The sequence below is a fragment of the Mustelus asterias genome, unplaced genomic scaffold (assembly GCF_964213995.1).
Source record: "Mustelus asterias unplaced genomic scaffold, sMusAst1.hap1.1 HAP1_SCAFFOLD_3432, whole genome shotgun sequence".
NCBI lineage: Eukaryota > Metazoa > Chordata > Chondrichthyes > Carcharhiniformes > Triakidae > Mustelus > Mustelus asterias.
Window position 1 is genome coordinate 20,001 of NW_027593377.1, and position 13,503 is coordinate 33,503.

Below are 13,503 nucleotides of genomic sequence, written 5' to 3' on the forward strand. Positions count from 1 at the left end.
ACAGTGACTCGAGGAGTTCTGGCGGCTGGTGGTGAGTGCATCATGTTCTCCTCTCCCCCGGGGGGGGTGGGGAAACGGGCTGTGTGTGCGGGGGAGGGTTGTTGTGATCCGAAATCTATTTTGAGGCTAATTGGGATCTAAGTGGAAACTCACCTCTCCTCGATGGGAGCTCGGGGGAGTTGGTTGCGTGCTTGTGGGTCACAGTTACCATTAACACCACAGACATCGTCAAGATCTTCCATGAAGAGCGAATTTGCCACCCGAATCCGTGTTGGTTCCGCCAATGGCTGAAAGGGGCCCTCTATTGTCAAACCCCACCTCCCGCCCCCTCCCCAACGGCGAATTAGATTGCCCGTAGACAACCCCATCCCCTGATTGGACCATCCTCTTGACTCGAAGACCTCTGGCCGAACTCCCACACCACCCGTCCCCCCCACGCTTTTGTCCCAATATTTTCAGAATTGTGGAGTAAATATCCATGAAGGTTGTCAAAACACAAAGAGTCACAAACAGGAGACTGTTCAGCCCATTGTGCTCAGTGCTAGCTCCTTGATAGAATTTGAATTAACTTGGCACAGTTACACAGAGCACCCCTGAGGTGATCTGGAGGCAATGAGGTAGACATTTCTTTGATAACCCCTGGTTGACTAATGCCCCCTTTCCGAGCAGGAAACCTGGCGACCTTACCTGGACTGGTCTACATGTGACTCCAGTCCCAAAGCAACATGGCTGACATTTAATCGCAACGCAGATTGTATTAAACCGGGGTACGGGTCCCACACTCACTGACTCTCACTGGGGTACGGGTTCCACACACACTGACTCTCACTGGGGTACGGGTTCCACACACACTGACTCTCACTGGGGTACGGGTTCCACACACACTGACTCTCACTGGGGTACGGGTTCCACACACACTGACTCTCACTGGGGTACGGGTTCCACACACACTGACTCTCACTGGGGTACGGGTTCCACACACACTGACTCTCACTGGGGTACGGGTTCCACACACACTGACTCTCACTGGGGTACGGGTCCCACACACACTGACTCTCACTGGGATACGGATTCCACACACACTGACTCTCACTGGGGTACGGGTTCCACACACACTGACTCTCACTGGGGTACGGGTCCCACACACACTGACTCTCACTGGGGTATGGATTCCACATACACTGACTCTCACTGGGGTACGGGTTCCACACACACTGATTCTCACTGGGGTACGGGTCCCACACACACTGACTCTCACTGGGGTACGGGTTCCACACACACTGACTCTCACTGGGGTACAAGTTCCACACACACTGACTCTCACTGGGGTACGGGTTCCACACACACTGACTCTCACTGGGGTACGGGTTCCACACACACTGACTCTCACTGGGGTACGGGTTCCACAAACACTGACTCTCACTGGGGTACGGGTCCCACACACACTGACTCTCACTGGGGTACGGGTCCCACACAAACTGACTCTCACTGGGTATGGGTTCGACACAAACTGACTCTCACTGGGGTACGGGTCCCACACATACTGACTCTCACTGTGGTACGGGTCCCACACACACTGACTCTCACAGGGGTACGGGTTCCACACACACAAACTCTCACTGGGGTACGGGTCCCACACACACTGACTCTCACTGGGGTACGGGTCCCACACACACTGACTCTCACTGGGGTACGGGTTCCACACACACTGACTCTCGCTGGGGTACGGGTTCCACACACACTGACTCTCACTGGGGTACGGGTCCCACACACACTGTCTCTCACTGGGGTACGGGTTCCACACACACTGACTCTCACTGGGGTACGGGTTCCACACACACTGTCTCTCACTGGGGTACGGGTTCCACACACACTGACTCTCACTGGGGTACGGGTTCCACACACACTGACTCTCACTGGGGTACGGGTCCCACACACACTGACTCTCACTGGGGTACGGGTCCCACACACACTGACTCTCACTGGGGTACGGGTCCCACACACACTGACTCTCACTGGGTTACGGGTTCCACACGCACTGATTCTCACTGGGGTACGGGTTCCACACACACTGACTCTCACTGGGGTACAGGTCCCACACACACTGACTCTCACTGGGGTACGGGTTCCACACACACTGACTCTCACTGGGGTACAGGTCCCACACACACTGACTCTCACTGGGGTACAGGTCCCACACACACTGACTCTCACTGGGGTACGGGTCCCACACACACTGACTCTCACTGGGGTACGGGTCCCACACACACTGACTCTCACTGGGGTACGGGTTCCACACACACTGACTCTCACTGGGGGGTTGTGAGGGGTGTCTGTGGGGCTGGAGGGAGGAATTTTCAGACTGTTACTTATCCCCATTTCCTCTTTCAGAACCGGCGAACAATGATGATCGTTTTAACTACGGTAAGTTTCCCAGGGCCTCTGCGTCTGAATTTATATTTCCTTATTTCCTCTCTGAATGCTGACACAGGGACCGGCTGGTTCCTCATCTGTGAAATTCTTGTTAAGATTAGCATCACAACAAACTGGTCAGAACCACCTACCCGGCACCTATCACCGGATAAACCCCCCCGATGTGATTGACAGGAGATCCCTATCTCTGTAACCCCCTCCAGCCCCTACACCCCTCCCTATCTCTGTAACCCCCTCCAGCCCCTACACCCCTCCCCATCTCTGTAACCCCCTCCAGCCCCTACACCCCCTCCCTATCTCTGTAACCTCCTCCAGCCTCTACACCCCTCCCTATCTCTGTAACCCCCTCCAGCCCCTACACCCCTCCCTATCTCTGTAACCTCCTCCAGCCCCTACACCCCTCCCTATCTCTGTAACCTCCTCCAGCCCCTACACCCCTCCCTATCTCTGTAACCTCCTCCTGCCCCTACACCCCTCCCTATCTCTGTAACCTCCTCCAGCCCCTACACCCCTCCCTATCTCTGTAACCTCCTCCAGCCCCTACACCCCTCCCTATCTCTGTAACCTCCTCCAGCCCCTACACCCCTCCCTATCTCTGTAACCCCCTCCAGCCCCTACACCCCTCCCTATCTCTGTAACCCCCTCCAGCCCCTACACCCCTCCCTATCTCTGTAACCTCCTCCAGCCCCTACACCCCCTCCCTATCTCTGTAACCTCCTCCAGCCCCTACACCCCTCCCTATCTCTGTAACCTCCTCCAGCCCCTACACCCCTCCCTATCTCTGTAACCTCCTCCAGCCCCTACACCCCTCCCTATCTCTGTAACCTCCTCCAGCCCCTACACCCCTCCCTATCTCTGTAACCCCCTCTAGCCCCGACACCCCTCCCCATCTCTGTAACCTCCTCCAGCCCCTACACCCCTCCCTATCTCTGTAACCTCCTCCAGCCCCTACACCCCCTCCCTATCTCTGTAACCTCCTCCAGCCCCGACAACCCTCCCTATCTCTGTAACCTCCTCCAGCCCCTACACCCCTCCCTATCTCTGTAACCTCCTCCAGCCCCTACACCCCTCCCTATCTCTGTAACCCCCTCTAGCCCCGACACCCCTCCCCATCTCTGTAACCTCCTCCAGCCCCTACACACCACCCTATCTCTGTAACCTAGATATCCAGGGTCTTGTTCGGGGGACGTGGGTTCGAATCCCACCACGGCAGATGGTGGAATTTGAATTCAATAAAAGATATCTGGAATTAAGAATCTACTGATGACCCATTGTCGGAAAAACCCATCTGGTTCCCTTTAGGGAAGATCTGCCGTCCTTACCCGATTATAATCAGAGAGTCAGAGAGGTTTACAGCATGGAAACAGGCCTTTCGGCCCAACTTGTCCATGCTGTCCCTTTTTTTTAACCACTAAGATAGTCCCAATTGCCGGCATTTGGCCCATATCCCTCTATACTCATCGTACCCATGTAACTATCTGAATGCTTTTTAAAAGGCAAAATTGTACCCGCCTCTACTACTGCCTCTGGCAGCTCGTTCCAGACACTCACCACCCTCTGTGTGAAACAATTGCCCCTCGGGACACTTTTGTATCTCTCCCCTCTCACCTTAAACCTATGTCCTCTAGTTTTAGTCTCCCCTTTGGGAAAAGATATTGACTATCTAGCTGATCTGTGCCCCTCATTATTTTATAGACCTCTATAAGATCACCCCTCAGCCTCCTACGCTCCAGAGAAAAAAGTCCCAGTCTATCCAGCCTCTCCTTATAACTCAATCCATTAAGTCCCGGGAGCATCCTAGTAAATCTTTTCTGCACTCTTTCTAGTTTAATAATATCCTTTCTATAATAGGGTGACCAGAACTGTACACAGTATTCCAAGTGTGGCCTTACCGATGTCTTGTACAACTTCAACAAGACGTCCCAACTCCTGTATTCAATGTTCTGACCAATGAAACCAAGCATGCTGAATGCCTTCTTCACCACTCTGTCCACCTGTGACTCCACTTTCAAGGAGCTGTGAACATGTACCCCTAGATCTCTTTGTTCTGTAACTCTCCCCAACGCCCTACCATTAACTGAGTAAGTCCTGCCCTGGTTCAATCTACCAAAATGCATCACCTCGCATTTATCTAAATTAAACTCCATCTGCCATTCGTCAGCCCACTGGCCCAATTGATCAAGATCCCGTTGCAATCCTAGATAACCTTCTTCACTGTCCACTATGCCACCAATCTTGATGTCATCTGCAAACTTACTAACCATGTCTCCTATATTCTCATCCAAATCATTGATATAAATGACAAATAACAGTGGACCCAGCACTGATCCCCGAGGCACACCGCTGGTCACAGGCCTCCAGTTTGAATAACAACTCCCTACAACCACCCTCTGGCTTCTGTCAAGAAGCCAATTTTGTATCCATTTAGATACCTCACCCTGGATCCCGTGAGATTGAACCAGATGCAACAACCTGCCATGCGGTACCTTGTCAAAGGCCTTGCTAAAGTCCATGTAGACAACATCAACTGCACTGCCCTCATCGACCTTCTTGGTTACCCCTTCAAAAAACTCAATCAAATTTGTGAGACATGATTTTCCACTCACAAAGCCATGCTGACTGTCCCTAATCAGTCCTTGCGTCTCTAAATGCCTGTAGATCCTGTCTCTCAAAATACCTTCCAACAATTTACCCACCACAGATGTGAGGCTCACTGGCCTGTAGTTCCCAGGGTTTTCCCTGCAGCCCTTTTTAAACAAAGGCACAACATTTGCCACTCTCCAATCTTCAGGAACCTCACCCATCTCTGTGTCTCTCTCTCCACAGATTATTACAGACTGCGTGTGGTTGGTCTTATCGTGGCTGCCGTACTCTGTGTGATCGGAGTCATTATCCTGTTGGGTAAGTCTCTGCGACTTCACGCCCTTGCTGTGTGACCTCCCCCCGTCGAAGCTGTGGCCATTCAGCCCATCGCTGATGTGCTAGCCTGCCGCAACCCTCCCAATCCGTCTCCCTCCTCCCCGGTAACCCAGCGTACTTCTGTTCACACGCAAGGACAGGCACGCAAGTGTGAGGTTCCGGGGATAGGGGCTGGGTGGGATTGTGGTCGGTGCAGGCTCGATGGGCCGAATGGCCTCCTTCTGCACTGTAGGGATTCTAAGAAGGATACAAGAAACTGAAGCAGGAGTAAAGCCTCGGTAGAGTGGACACGGGAAGATGTTTCCATTAGTCAGAGAGACTAGGATCCGAGAGCAAAACCTCAGGCTAGAGGGACGGCCCTTTAGAACCGAGATGAGGAGGAATTTCTTCAGCCAGAGGGTGGGTGAATCTGTGGAACGCTTTTCCACAGAGGAGGCCGGGTCACTGAATGTCTTTAAGACAGAGATAGAGAGGTTCTTGGTTGGTAAGGGGATCGGGGGTTACGGGGTAAAGGGGGGAGAATGGAGTTGAGGATCATAAAAATCTGGAATTAAGAATCTACTGATGACCATGAAATCATTGTCGATTGTCGGAAAAACCCATCTGATTCCCTTCAGGGAAGGAAATCTGCCGTCCTTACCCGGTCTGGCCTACATGTGACTCCAGAGCCACAGCAATGTGGGTGACTCTCAACTGCTCTCCAAGGGCAACTAGGGATGGGCAATAAATGCCGGGCCCAGCCAGCGACGCCCGTGTCCCAGGAATGAATAAAAAACAAGCCATGATTGAATGGCAGAGCAGACTCGATGGGCCGAATGGTCTTATGAGGTGTTTCTTCCCTCACGTTTCCCCTTTCTCCATCACTGGGGAAGGGGTTTGGGGGCTATGGAACCGAGGTGGCCAGTTGGACGGGAGATACGGGCCATCCTTGCGAGGAATTGAGAACAGGAGGAGGCCATTCGGCCCCTCAGGCCTGCTACCCCCTTCAATCAGAGCCTGTCTGATTTGACTGTGGTCTCTTCTCCAATTTCTTGTCTGTTCTGCCCCCTGACCCCGCTCCCCATAACCCCTGACCCCGCTCCCCATAACCCCTGACCCCGCTCCCCATAACCCCTGACCCCGCTCCCCGTAACCCCTGACCCCGCTCCCCGTAACCCCTGAACCCGCTCCCCATAACCCCTGACCCCGCTCCCCATAATCTCTGACCCCGCTTCCCATAACCCCTGACCCCGCTCCCCATAACCCCTGACCCCGCTCCCCATAACCCCTGACCCCGCTTCCCATAACCCCTGACCCCGCTCCCCACAACCCCTGACCCCGCTCCCCATAACCCCTGACCCCGCTCCCCATAACCCCTGACCCCGCTCCCCATAACCCCTGACCCCGCTCCCCATAACCCCTGACCCTGGCCCCGCCCTCCATCAATCAGAAATCTCTCCAACGCGGCCTCTGATATATTTGCCGCCTCCTGACTGGCGGGAGGAGGGGGGGAGAGTTCCACAGAATGACACCCCCCGTCCCCCCTCCCAGAAATTCCTCCTCATCTCCGCCTTCAATGGGAGACTCCCCCTCACTCTGAAACTGTACCCCGCCCCCCATTCTCGATTCCACCCCCTTGAGGCAGGGAAACACCCCCTCAGCCTCCGCCCTTGCCGAGCCCCCACCCCACCCCTGCCCCCTCCCTCAGAATCAATAAGATCGCCCCTCCTCCCTCCCTCCCTCAGTCCCAACCACCGTCCCTCATTCAACGAGCTCCCCTCTACATCTCGGGAGCGGAGGTAGAAGATAGAGGGGCCAAATGGCCTCCCGCTCTCCCTGGGCACCTGCAACGGTCGCACAGTGGTTAGTTTAAGTTTATTTATTATTGTCACAAGTAAGGCTTACATTAACACTGCAATGAAGTTACTGTGAAAATCCCCCAGTCGCCACACTCCGGCGCCTGTTCGGGTACACTGAGGGGGAATTTAGCACGGCCAATGCACCCTAACCAGCACATCTTTCGGACTGTGGGAGGAAACCGGAGCACCCGGAGGAAACCCACGCAGACACGGGGAGAACGTGCAGACTCCGCACAGACAGTGACCCAAGCCGGGAATCGAACCCGGGTCCCTGGCACTGTGAGGCAGCAGTGCTAACCACTGTGTCACCGTGCCCCCGGGAATGGAACCCGGGTCCCTGGCGCTGTGAGGCAGCAGCGCTAACCACTGTGTCACCGTGCCCCCGGGAATCGAACCCGGGTCCCTGGCGCTGTGAGGCAGCAGCGCTAACCACTGTGTCACCGTGCCCCCGGGAATCGAACCCGGGTCCCTGGCGCTGTGAGGCAGCAGCGCTAACCACTGTGTCACCGTGCCCCCGGGAATCGAACCCGGGTCCCTGGCGCTGTGAGGCAGCAGTGCTAACCACTGTGTCACCGTGCCCCCGGGAATCGAACCCGGGTCCCTGGCGCTGTGAGGCAGCAGCGCTAACCACCGCACCACCCAACGCACTGCTGCCTCGGGTCACTGTCTGTGTGGAGTCTGCACATTCTCCCCGTATCTGCGTGGGTTTCCTCCGGGTGCTCCGGTTTCCTCCCACAGTCTGAAAGACGTGTTGGTTAGGGTGCATTGGCCGTGCTAAATTCTCCCTCAGTGTACCCGAACAGATGCCGGAGTGTGGCGACTGGGGGATTTTCACAGTAACTTCATTGCAGTGTTAATGTAAGACTACTCCTGACACTAATAATGAATAAATAAGCTTTAAATCAGGCTGGTCCCCAGAGGCGGTTTACCAGGTGAGAGTTCGGTGACAATGCATCGAGAATCCACATCCGAGATCTCTCGGTCTCGCCTATCCTGTTAAGCTGATAAAGGGCTGTACTGTTTCCTGCCGGGGGGTGTGTCTGATCTCTGTGCTGCCTCTCAGTGCTGCTTCCCCAGCTCAGTGCCAACACTACAACCTTGTGAGGCACAACCCATTCCCTTGTGATAGAAACTGGCGCTCGGCCAATCCTCCAGCAACCGTCCGTTCCAAACTGAATGTTTCCACTCACTGACTGACTGAATCCGCTGCCACAACGTTCAGATTCCGCTCAACAAACCCTTACAAATCACAGACTTCACACAAAGGGGCCAATCGGACACCCGAAGATCTAACCCCGTGCTGTACCGGTCCTGGGAGTGTTTGATGGGGACAGTGTAGAGGGAGCTTTACTCTGTATCTAACCCCGTGCTGTACCTGTCCTGGGAGTGTTTGATGGGGACAGTGTAGAGGGAGCTTTACTCTGTATCTAACCCCGTGCTATACCTGTCCTGGGAGTGTTTGATGGGGACAGTGTAGAGGGAGCTTTACTCTGTATCTAACCCCGTGCTGTACCTGTCCTGGGAGTGTTTGATGGGGACAGTGTAGAGGGAGCTTTAATCTGTATCTAACCCTGTGCTGTACCTGTACTGGGAGTGTTTGATGGGGACAGTGTCGAGGGAGCTTTACTCTGTATCTAACCCCGTGCTGCACCTGTCCTGGGAGTGTTTGATGGGGACAGTGTAGAGGGAGCTTTACTCTGTATCTAACCCCATGCTGTACCTGTCCTGGGAGTGTTTGATGGAGACAGTGTAGAGGGAGCTTTACTCTGTATCTAACCCCGTGCTGTACCTGTCCTGGGAGTGTTTGATGGGGGAGAGTGTAGAGGGAGCTTTACTCTGTATCTAACCCCGTGCTGTACCTGTCCTGGGAGTGTTTGATGGGGGAGAGTGTAGAGGGAGCTTTACTCTGTATCTAACCCCGTGCTGTACCTCTCCTGGGAGTGTTTGATGGGGACAGTTTAGAGGGAGCTTTACTCTGTATCTAACCCCATGCTGTACCTGTCCTGGGAGTGTTTGATGGGGGACAGTGCAGAGGGAGCTTTACTCTGTATCTAACCCCGTGCTGTACCTGTCCTGGGAGTGTTTGATGGGGACAGTGTAGAGGGAGCTTTACTCTGTATCTAACCCCGTGCCGTACCTGTCCTGGGAGTGTTTGATGGGGACAGTGTAGAGGGAGCTTTACTCTTTATCTAACCCCGTGCTGTACCTGTCCTGGGAGTGTTTGATGGGGACAGTGTAGAGGGAGCTTTACTCTGTATCTCACCCCGTGCTGTACCTGTCCTGGGAGTGTTTGATGGGGACAGTGTAGAGGGAGCTTTACTCTGTATCTAACCCTGTGCTGTACCTGTCCTGGGAGTGTTTGATGGGGGAGAGTGTAGAGGGAGCTTTACTCTGTATCTAACCCCGTGCTGTACCTGTCCTGGGAGTGTTTGATGGGGGACAGTGTAGCAGGAGCTTTACTCTGTATCTAACCCTGTGCTGTTCCTGTCCTGGGAGTGTTTGATGGGGACAGTGTAGAGGGAGCTTTACTCTGTATCTAACCCCGTGCTGTACCTGTCCTGGGAGTGTTTGATGGGGGACAGTGTAGAGGGAGCTTTACTCTGTATCTAACCCCGTGCTGTACCTGTCCTGGGAGTGTTTGATGGGGGACAGTGTAGAGGGAGCTTTACTCTGTATCTAACCCCGTGCTGTACCTGTCCTGGGGGTGTTTGATGGGGGACAGTGTAGAGGGAGCTTTACTCTGCATCTAACCCCGTGCTGTACCTGTCCTGGGAGTGTTTGATGGGGACAGTGTAGAGGGAGCTTTACTCTGTATCTAACTCCGTGCTGTACCTGTCCTGGGAGTGTTTGATGGGGGAGAGTGTAGAGGGAGCTTTACTCTGTATCTAACCCCGTGCTGTACCTGTCCTGGGAGTGTTTGATGGGGGAGAGTGTAGAGGGAGCTTTACTCTGTATCTAACCCCGTGCTGTACCTGTCCTGGGGGTGTTTGATGGGGGACAGTGTAGAGGGAGCTTTACTCTGTATCTAACCCCGTGCTGTACCTGTCCTGGGAGTGTTTGATGGGGACAGTGTAGAGGGAGCTTTACTCTGTATCTAACCCCGTGCTGTACCTGTCCTGGGAGTGTTTGATGGGGGAGAGTGTAGAGGGAGCTTTACTCTGTATCTAACCCCGTGCTGTTCCTGTCCTGGGAGTGTTTGATGGGGGACAGTGCAGAGGGAGCTTTACTCTGTATCTAACCCCGTGCTGTACCTGTCCTGGGAGTGTTTGATGGGGACAGTGTAGAGGGAGCTTTACTCTGTATCTAACCGCGTGCTGTACCTGTCCTGGGAGTGTTTGATGGGGACAGTGTAGAGGGAGCTTTACTCTGTATCTAACCCCGTGCTGTACCTGTCCTGGGAGTGTTTGATGGGGACAGTGTAGAGGGAGCTTTACTCTGCATCTAACCCCGTGCTGTACCTGTCCTGGGAGTGTTTGATGGGGACAGTGTAGAGGGAGCTTTACTCTGTATCTAACCCCGTGCTGTACCTGTCCTGGGAGTGTTTGATGGGGCAGTGTAGAGGGAGCTTTACTCTGTATCTAACCCCGTGCTGTACCTGTCCTGGGAGTGTTGATGGAGACAGTGTGGAGGGAGCTTTACTCTGTATCTAACCCCGTGCTGTACCTGTCCTGGGAGTGTTTGATGAGGACAGTGTAGAGGGAGCTTTACTCTGTATCTAACCCCGTGCTGTACCTGTCCTTGGAGTGTTTGATGGGGACAGTGTAGAGGGAGCTTTACTCTGTATCTCACCCCGTGCTGTACCTGTCCTTGGAGTGTTTGATGGGGACAGTGTAGAGGGAGCTTTACTCTGTATCTCACCCCGTGCTGTACCTGTCCTGGGAGTGTTTGATGGGGACAGTGTAAAGGGAGTTTTACTCTGTGTGTGATCAGATTGGAACATGAGCTGTGAGTGGGAGGGAATATTGTGCCAATAGTTCTGGACTTTGAACTGTGTTCCTTTGCTGTGTCATCATGTTTCTGATCTTTATCTTTCTCTTCTAGCCGGGAAATGTCGTTGCAAATTTAACCAGAATAAGAGGTTAGTGATGCAATAAAAATACACAAAACCTTTAGTCCCCAAATTCCCCAATCCCACAATATGAACATAAGAAATAGGAGCAGGAGTAGGCCATCTGGCCCCTCGAGCCTGACCCGCCATTCAATAAGATCATGGCTGATCTGACGTGGATCAGTTCCACTTACCCGCCTGATCCCCATAACCCCTAATTCCCTTATCGATCAGGAATCCATCTATCCGCGCTTTAAACATATTCAACGAGGTAGCCTCCACCACTTCAGTGGGCAGAGAATTCCAGAGATTCACCACCCTCTGAGAGAAGAAGTTCCTCCTCAACTCTGTCCTAAACTGACCCCCCTTTATTTTGAGGCTGTGCCCTCTAGTTCTAGTTCCCTTTCTAAGTGGAAAGAATCTCTCCACCTCTACCCTATCCAGCCCCTTCATTATCTTATAGATCTCTATAAGATCCCCCCTCAGCCTTCTAAATTCCAACGAGTACAAACCCAATCTGCTCAGTCTCTCCTCATAATCCAAACCCCTCATCTCCGGTATCAACCTGGTGAACCTTCTCTGCACTCCCTCCAAGGCCAATATATCCTTCCGCAAATAAGGGGACCAAAACTGCACACAGTATTCCAGCTGCGGCCTCACCAATGCCCTGTACAGATGCAGCAAGGACATCTCTGCTTTTATATTCTATCCCCCTTGCGATATAGGCCAACATCCCATTTGCCTTCTTGATCACCTGTTGTACCTGCAGACTGGGTTTTTGTGTCTCATGCACAAGGACCCCCAGGTCCCTCTGCACAGTAGCATGTTGTAATTTTTTCCATTTAGATATAATCCCATTTGCTATTATTTCTTCCAAAGTGAATACCTCGCATTTGTTAACGTTATACTCCATCTACCAGATCCTCGCCCACTCACTCAGCCTGTCCAAATCTCTCTGCAGACCTTCTACGCCCTCCACACGATTCACTTTTTCCACTTATCTTTGTGTCGTCTGCAAACTTTGTTTACCCTACACTCAGTCCCCTCCTCCAGATCGTCTATATAAATGGTAAATAGTTGAGGCCCCAGTACCGATCCCTGCGGCACGCCACTAGTTACCATCTGCCAACCAGAAAAGCACCCATTTATTCCGACTCTCTGCTTCCTGTTGGACAGCCCAATCCCCAATCCACGCTAACACCCTACCCCCAACTCCATGTGACCCATCTTCTTCAGCAACCTTTGGTGAGGCACCTTATCAACGCCTTTTGGAAATCCAAAACACCGCATCCACCGGTTCCCCTCTGTCAACCGCACTAGTCACATCTTCATAAAAATCCAACAAGTTCGTCAAGCACGGACTTTTCCCCTCATGAATCCATGCTGTGTCTGCTTCATCGAACCATTCTTATCCAGATGGCCCGCTATTTCTTCTTTAATGATGGATTCCAGCATTTTCCCAGACGTTAAGCTAACCGGCCTGTAGTTACCCACCTTTGTCTATTTCCTTTTTTAAATAGTATCATAATCCTGGGGGCTGCCATTGAACAGAAACTTACAATGTCCATCGCCAGCAAGAGAGTGTCTAATCATCGCCCCCTTGACATTCAAAGGCATCACCATCACTGATTCCCCCACTATCAACATCCTGGGGGTCACCGTCACTGAAACCCCCCACTATCAACATCCTGGGGGTCACCATCACTGATTCCCCCACTATCAACATCCTGGGGGTACCATCACTGAATCCCCCACTATCAACATCCTGGGGGTTCCCATTGACCAGAAACTGAGCTGGACCCAGCCGTATAAACACAGTGGCTCCCAGAAGCAGGTCAGAGGCTGGGAATCCTGCGGAGAGTAAACTCACCTCCTGACTCCCAAAAGCCTGTCCAACATCTACAAGGCACAAGTCAGGAGTGTGATGGAACACTCCCCACTCGCCTGGATGGGTGCGGCTCCAACAACACTCGAGAAGCTCAACACCATCCAGGACAAAGCAGCCCCGCTCGATCGACACGCTAACCACAAACACTCACTCCCTCCACCCCCGAGCAACAGTGACAGCCGTGTGTACCGTCTACAAGATGCCCCGCAGCGACTCACCAAGGCTCCTTAGGCAGCACCTTCCAAACACACCACCTCTACCATCTAGAAGGACAAGGGCAGCAGATACCTGGGAACACCCCCACCTGGAGGCTCCCCTCCGAGTCACTCCCATCCCGACTTGGAAATATATCGGCCGTTCCTTTCACTGTCGCTGGG

General features: G+C 53.2%; 1 long non-coding RNA gene across 1 annotated transcript; it reads left to right on the forward strand.

Moving 5' to 3' along the window:
• The first annotated feature begins 3 nt into the window (after window positions 1-3).
• On the forward strand, window positions 4-11,270 carry LOC144490560 (uncharacterized). The gene is made up of 4 exons (XR_013497293.1): window positions 4-31; window positions 2,392-2,424; window positions 5,260-5,334; window positions 11,232-11,270. It is a non-coding gene; the product is annotated as an uncharacterized LOC144490560 (long non-coding RNA).
• The last annotated feature ends 2,233 nt before the right edge of the window (window positions 11,271-13,503 follow it).